At 29.5% G+C, this 8,743-nt stretch overlaps 1 non-coding gene across 1 annotated transcript; it reads left to right on the forward strand.

Annotated features, from left to right (window-relative positions):
* The first annotated feature begins 7,694 nt into the window (after positions 1–7,694).
* Positions 7,695–7,856, forward strand: LOC142325859 (U1 spliceosomal RNA). Its single transcript, XR_012756611.1, has one exon. It is a non-coding gene; the product is annotated as a U1 spliceosomal RNA (small nuclear RNA).
* Positions 7,857–8,743: the final 887 nt, after the last annotated feature.

Here is an 8,743-nt window from a genome sequence, read left to right on the forward strand (position 1 = left end):
AAGGAGTGTAATGTATTTATTTCCATCATAGCCGCTCAACAGCTGAACTGATTAAGATGTTTCACCCCACACTGGAATCGTTATAGTACCGGGAGTGTCATAGGACAAATAAAAATATATACATACGTTTAAATAAATTTAAAAAATTTAAAACAAAATTATACTGTATTCAAAATTGTCATTCTCATGCTCTATAATTATTCTGTATTAGTAATTATCCTATATTAAAGAGAAATGTTTGTCAGCAATGTTTTTTTTTTTACAGTCGTGTTTTTTTTTTTAATATTTATCTCTCATTTTATCCACAACATGATCTAGCCATTCCTGAGATGATCTATGTAATGTAATGTTACATGTTGATCAGAATAAAAGATTTATTTATATATTTATTCATATATTTATTTATAATTCATTCATTAATTCCATTAATTTGACTGTTTCAGATATACAGCTTAAAATTTGAGGTTAACTCAATATTTTTAAGAAAAATATTTTTAAACTAACACTACAAGTTTTATTTTTGGGCCATTAATTATTTTACTAATAATTGTAATATACCTTTTTAATCGCTATTATTGTGCTATATATATCTTTTATTGTATTTGATATTAAAAAAATAAATCAAAATGCTTCTAGTCTACGTACAATTACATAAAAAAATAATATACTTCTAAGTAAAAAAAAATACAAATTGTATATATTTAAAAATTTATTGTAATCATAATCATATAAAAATTATAATAATATATAGACACAATTATAAGGTTAAACAGAGGCTATTAATAATAATGTGTTGCACCTATTCAAATATTGATGCTATTTTGAAGTATATTCATGTGAAAAATGGAATGACAATGTTACCTGATTTTTTTTTACATTAAATAAAAGCCACAGGCGTCTCAGATATTGTGAAAAAACTAAGTGGCAAGTAATACAATATGTAAGGAATAAATAATGGTAAATAAATAATTTTTCAGGAAATTAATCAGCCCATATGCTACAAATACATTAAAATCACGCATTTATGAGCTTATATTAATATATGTGTGTTTACTCATTTATAACTGTGTGCTATATATATATGTATGTGTATATATAATAAAATCTGTCAATAAGTTGTTTTTCTTTACTGGCACTGGTTATTTATCTTATATAGTGGAAAAATAGTTATCCATGAAAAAAGTAACCTAAGATTTTTTTTTTGTTGGGAGGGGGGATTAATTTATGATGAAGTTTTATTGTAAAATTATCAATATATGTTTAAACAAATAAATTAAAAATCTTTAATAATTCAAAAAACGGTATTTTATTATTTTTTTGCTGCCCACCTCCAAAATCACCCTCCAAGAAATTTTTCACAATTAAGTGAACCCAAATTAAAAGATGAAATATTCATTGGACCACAAACAGGAGAATTAATTTGACAGCAAACTGAATCATGAACTAGCAGCATGGAAGTTATTCAAAGATAACTTCCATTACTAGTTTTCTTGGAAATAAAACAGCTGAAAACCATGAGTGAAAACCTATAAATGAACTCATAGTCAACCACAAAAATTTAGGCTACAGAATGTCATTGAAAATTCATTTTTTTATTCTCGTTTGGACTTTTTCCCTTTAAACTTGTGTGACATCAGCGATGAACAAGAAGGAAGTTTCCATCAAGATATATTGCAGATAGAGTAAGGTTACCAAGGCAGATGGGGTGAATCTATGAAGAGTGACTACTTCTGCATAATAATAAAAAGAGAAGACTTCACTGAACACAAAAGGAAAATAAGAAAAAAATACAAGATAAAGGTAAATGTCTGCAAAATAAATATAGTCATTTTAATTGTAATTATTATTATTTTTGTATTCTATTACACAAGCCAGCAATGAGGTGTTTTTTAGTTTTTGATAATTGATTCTTATGTATTTTCTAGCATTGAATCCAAAAATAACCTTCTTTTTTTACCATTACATTGGGCATTTTTGCAAATCGTGAATTTCAAGATTTGTAAAAAGTTAAAAAATTGTGAAAATGTGACACAAAAAATTGATATAAAACCTTTTTTTATAATAAATTAATGTAATATATTCACTTTTATGGCTTATAGTATGCATTCTTATAGTTGAACAGTTGATTAGTTGTAGAGGTTGGCAGGGCAGGCACTGACCCCTTTATTTCTAATGAAAATTGCCGCAAAATAAGCCAGGTTTCTATTATAGTGCGTTTTAAATTAATTACGTATTACGTATCAAGGTTAGCGAGCATAAGTTAAGTTTGGTTAGATTATATTTATAATTGTAAGCAATGTACCTGACCTCTCTCAGGTACATTTGGTAGACTCACGTTTGAATAAAATCGATACAGACTGATTACAGGCAGCGACACCAATTTCTAGTAACGTTCTACCAAGTAACTAGACCTGTTTAAACATGTCAGATTTATTTTTTACGTTACGTAATACGTAACGTAAAAAACAATTGCGGGGGAAACCAGGAAAGGCGCGATCAGTTCATCATAAACAAACAGTAAATGTGGTTTTAGAATATCTAAACTCACTTAAACCTTCGACTCGCTCGGCGATAAAATTCTATTAATGTTTGCATAATATTCTATATTTCCGCCATGATTATCGTAATCGTTGAGACTTATTTTCTGCTTTTCCTAGCATTGTCACTAACATTCGTAATTGACGCATGTCGGAGCTCCTCCGTTCTCAAAATTACTTTTAGCACAGAGTCTTTCTAGAACGCAAAGGAACGCGAGGAGATGAATATCCCGCCATTAATCGCAAAACACGGACCATAGTCCCCCTTGTTGACGAGTCGGCTATATATCGGTTTTGTTTACGGAAGGAGTTGTAGATCGCGTTCCTATCGCTACAGATCAATTTTAAATCGTTACACCGGCTCCAATTAATTTGTCGAAATCGCAAAAAATTCACGTTAGACGACGGAAAGCAAAAATTAGCGGCTAGATTACGGCTAGATATGAAACTGTATGAACGGGAACAGTGTGGATCTGCATATTAGTACAGCGACTGACTATGTAGATATCGATGTATCTATGTAGATACAACAAATATTAAAACGACTTGATTAATTAATAATTTCAATATTACTGCTAGATTAATTAATTAATTAACAACTTTTCTTGAAAGGAAGAGTACAGAAAATTCTTTTGAGCAGCTTTTTGGTTTTCGGATTTTAAGCAAATTTTTTTTCTCTTTTTTTATGAACTACTGAAATATGCTATAATTCTGCGCAATTGTACTTATACCATTTTTAAATTTAATTTAAACATTCCGATTTTGCCCGAAAGTAGAAATTCAATAAGTTTATTTTTTTTTTTTTTTATCTCGAATGATGAAGGCCGTAATTAAGTAAATATTTTACTTTTATTGGTGTAACAATGCGTTATATACTCGTAAGTAACGTCATTATAAAATTAAAATAGATATGATTAAAATCCATATCAATTATTTAAATATATTAATACGTAATAATCCTAAGGTAAATATAAAATCCCTTTCTCGTACGGCGAGATATTGCGCAGAATTATATTAAAAGAGTTCCGTTGTATATTCTTATTTTTAGTTCCTTGGACGAAGTAAATATGGAAATATCCATATTGACCATCCCTGAATCCATTTTGACTAGTTTCGGCGTGACGTCTGGGCAAGTATGCATGTACGTTTGTATATGCACACAAACGTACATGTTGCATACAAAAGGATTAGCCGTAGTATGGTGAAATTTTGAATCTATTATTGCTATAACATCTAGTTGTGCACCTCCCCTTTTTATTGCAATCGACTGAAACAAAAGCGTCCAAAAAAAGCCCAAAATCCAAAACAAATTGGATTTTGAACTTTTTCTTAACTACAGTTATAAGCCCTCACTGAGAGCTCTTCAACGATATATTTCTATTGGTTCCAGAGTTGTAGCCAAATGAAACTTTTATTAATGAAATATTTGGATCTATAAGGGCTCTATAAGGCTCATCGGTTCGAATCACATTTAAAAAAAAAAAAATATTTATTAATAATTATTAACCAGTGATTGTAAAGAAAATTTACAATAAATAATTATTCGATAATAACAATAAAAAAAAATCAGCAATTATTAATGAAATAAAACTTATGTACTTTTAAATGCATTATTACAAATGTGTATATGTAATAGAGTTGGTGAAAGATCTGATTATTTATTATTAATTGAAAATTATAAGGTTAACGAGTGTAAATGAAAAAGAAAGTGCAACTAAATTGGTACAAGGAATATATTTAATAAATTAAAATAATAATCAAATATCGTATAAGGATAGCCCACTACAGTATATGATTAAAAGTTATGGGTATCCTAAATTTATCGATGTAAATGAATTGAATATGGACGAAATGCAACACTCTGAATTATCGATATACTTAATATGTTAGTATTAAAAAAATTAACTTAAACAATTTGTCGACGGTCAGGAAAATTATTATGGTCACAGGTGATATATCGATTTGGGTATATGAATTGTAATCATTATTATGTTTTTGTATATTAATATATTTATAGGAAAACACAACTGTTCGTGATAATTTGATCTTTAAATTAACCATGAACCGTAATCTAACTACGTTTTTCTCTTAAAATGGTTAAAAACTGTAAAACGTTTTACTATGTATAAAAAATTTATTGTCGATTTAAAAGCAAAAGTATTTTTTCAGCTTTTAAAATACTGTATTTCTCGGTCAAGCGACTTATAATTTCTTAATCAGGGTTAAAAAAAAAGGAAATACGTACCAGTTAATCTTTTATTTTTAAAAATCAACCCCTGTTATTAGATAAGAAATGGTCCGCAACTGAAAAAAACAAATTATTTTCGAGGAAAAACAGAAAAAAGATTAAAGAAATGATTACGTTGTCTTTTTTAATAATTCAAATGGGAGTGAAGATATCTTTGAAGAAATGTTATTGAATTTATTAGGAAGAATATGACCGGTTGGTAAGTACATTAGCAAAGAAAGATACAAAGCAATTACTAAGTATAGTTCAAAACATTACCGTTAAAAAAAAGAAGTGAAACGCACCGATCAAAGACATAAAAGCATAAATCATTCTACATAAAAGCAATGTAGACAAAATAACAACAGCTGTCCGGTATTATTATAAGAAAGTCAAGGTTAAAAGTTTCGAATCTCATACATGTGTCATACGTTTTAATATATATATATATATATATCTGTAGAGAGGAGTGAGAGCGCTGTTTCTCGATATAAACGATTGTTATATATAACTAACAAATCTGTTAGGTTTTTTGACTATGCGATCTAATTGTGCGTCCATTATGTTTCAATACATACACACGCACGCGCACAGGAAAAAGCAAACAAAATGTTTAGACTGCAGAATTAAAGGAAATAATTATTATAATAGTTTTAATACTACATTACCTATACGAATATAATTTTATAAACGCGTCTTGATTAAATGTTTAAAAAATTTTTGTATTTCCAAGAGTACAACGTAGAGGATACGAGGGCTTTTAATAAGAAAGTTGTAGCGATATTTTGTTTTTTCGAAAAAGTCCCTCCATTTCCATTTCCGTGATCCGATTTTGTTCGTTAACGAACTCGATTGAGAGTTTTAGTCTTATATTTTACGTATCAACTTGAAATAATTGATTGGCGCAAAATTACGGCGATTATCGGCCCACAAAAAGTGAAATAAGTGAAATATATATATAAACTTTTTTTTGTATACCCCAGGTGTCTGGGGTATATGAAACGCGAAGATTTGTCGAAAAATTTCCTGAAGTACGACTTCAGGAAATTTTTCGTACAGTGATACGTCACTGTACCCGTTACAACAGCTTTTTTGTTATTATGAAAAAATAATTTCGATGGGAACGTGACACCATTTAAAAAAAAAAAAATATTGAATTAATGGATAAATCGACCAGAAATTTGAAAAGGGTAAATATAAAAATCCACATTTTAACCGTTTTTTATTTTATTTTTTTTTATTTTTTTAATGTTTTATCCATTTAATATAACTTGAAAATCGTATATTCAAATAAAAGGCTGTGTGTATCGTGATTTTAAATTTTTAAACACACATAAACGAAATATTTTTTCTTAATAAAATAATGTTCAAAATAACAGCCTGTATTTTCCGATATATTTTATAAAATTGTAATCTAGGCACTCTTAAAAATTTCCCCCAAACGTTTTCATGATATGTAATAACTATAAATGAAGTGTAGTCTTGTACATTCTCAGTTCCACCGTTCCTGAAATGTGTGGTTAATTGAAAACCCAACCACCAAAGAACACCGGTATCCACGATCTAGTATTCAAATCCGTGTTAAAATATCTGGCTTTACAAGGACTCGAACGCTGGAACTCTCGACTTACAAATCAGCTGATTTGGGAAGACGCGTTAACCACTAGACCAACCCGGTGGGTTTCATCAAAATAGGCTGTATTTAAAAATCCTTACCTACCGATTGATTTTTTGTCCATGCGTTAGGGGTGATGACGGTAGCTTAACTACAGATTTTTAACATCCCCTCCCATAGATTTTTGAAAAACTGAAATACTCAAAAAGTTTTTGAATGCGTTTTTCTATGAATCTATGCATTTTAGAGAAAAGTTTACAAACAAAAAATGTAGAGGACATTCTCCTCTACAATTAATGTCTTTGAAGTTATGCAGTATAATTTGAAATTGAAATACTAGGTGGCGCTGAAGTTGTAAACAAAGTTGTAAACGAGTCGACCGGTTTCGAACATGTGCCGATTCACAACATTTTCACACTTTCACAAGCTACAGCTCCAAAACGGTTAGTCGTACAAGAAAATTGTTTAAATAAAAGTCGTCTGTTTTTTTGAGATTAACAACTTTTCTAAATGCAATACAGACGAAAAACAATTTTTTCCGGTGACAAAACCGAAAAAACACGTTTTTTACAGCATAACTCTTCGCTTTAAATTTCCGCTTCACGATTCCAATTTTCTATAAAAAGCATTAACTTTGTTGCTTATATCTCCCGTTTTGTGGCAAATTACAAACTACGTAAAAAAATAAAATTTGTTGAACGATAGGGCATTTATAGCTTAGTTTGTAAAGCCATTAATAATAATATGAGGCTGCAGAGAAAATTAATTAATTAAAAAAAAAAAAAAAAACTACAATAAATGAGCATGTTTGGTCGTGTTGTTGAATAATTGTAGTCGACTACATCAAAAACTCCTTAGCTATTTCTAATCTATTTTAAAAAACCTTTTTATCATATAAACGTCAAATAGTTATTCAAAAAATACAAAAGGTTTTTTTAATTGTGATACGCATTTACTTATTCGTTTAACCAAGAAGTTATTATTAAAAATGCAGTCCACATTTCTGACAAATTGCGGCATTAAAAAACAGTCTTTCTGTTGTTAATACGAACATTCACCCTAGCGGTGAACGGGAGAACTAAATAAGGCTATCCGATATATTTTATCAGATTTAACGCAAAATAATAATTACTGCTCGTTTAGATATCGGAAAAAAAACTATTACTTCTTTATTATTATTTTGTTTATATAGAATTAATTCCAATCGAACCTTTTATTCGATATAAATTGCAATTTTAACATTTTAATGCTGTAACTTCTCGATTTTGGGGTAGTTTCATTTTATGCGGGCTGCTGTGAATGAGTATGCATAATCATACTTACCTGGCGTGGAGGTTACCGTGATCATGAAGGCGGTTCCTCCAGGGTGAGGCTTGTCCATTGCACTTCGGACTGGTTGACCCCTGCGAATATCCCAAATGTGGATATCTCGGGCGCGTAATTTTTGAGAGTCGGGACTGCGTTCGCGCTGTCCCCCCCAATATATTTGTACAAACTTAGTAATATTAATCGGCCGCTTCAATTGCCGATTAAGTTTACCGTACCTTCACTGGTCGGTCAGTGATTGGCCCTCGATTACAAGGATAATGGGCTTAAATACCAAAAATAACAAGAACTATATCTCGAGAAAAGTCCTGCACAGATTTTAACATCATTTTAATTTATTTTAGAATTATGATTTATGACGAAATACATATATTATTAAAACAAAGATACGGTGCAGGAAATAGTAGGTGAAGAAATATCAGACCCTTGCCGGAAATTAAACCTAAAACAGGCTGATTTAGATGTTAGCATGCTAACCGATACGCTGATCGTTCAACGCGTTATATTTTTATGAATTCACACTCTCCCTACGATAACGATTTTAATGAGTTATCACTTTTCTTGCGCTTCATTAATTTCTTCTCTGCTTTTTGGGAAATAAAGCCATAATTAAATATTTAATAAAACAATAATATAACAGAGTTTATTATGCTTTAGCCCAAAAGAAGTCAATAATATTTATAATATAAGAAGTTAATAATATTCATTAATTTTATATTCAAAGATATACAACTAAATAGGTTAAAAAGGTTTATTTTAGAATATTACGGATAAATTTAAAAACATCTCATCAAAAGACAATCGCTTCTATAATCTCAATAAGATATAATCCAATCGCACATAATCTACTCTTTTATAATACTGATAAATATAATGTTTGTTTCGTAACAAGTGATACGTGATTTTAATCTGTTTTTGATACTGAAAACGAATATGTACTTAGAATCTTTCTATTGCTCACCGTTTTGGAAAATTTTTTAAATTTTAATTACGATTTTTTTTCAATTATCAACAACATTTAAGCTCCTTATTTTGTTA

This window comes from Lycorma delicatula, chromosome 5 (genome assembly GCF_047948215.1).
Source record: "Lycorma delicatula isolate Av1 chromosome 5, ASM4794821v1, whole genome shotgun sequence".
Taxonomy (NCBI): domain Eukaryota; kingdom Metazoa; phylum Arthropoda; class Insecta; order Hemiptera; family Fulgoridae; genus Lycorma; species Lycorma delicatula.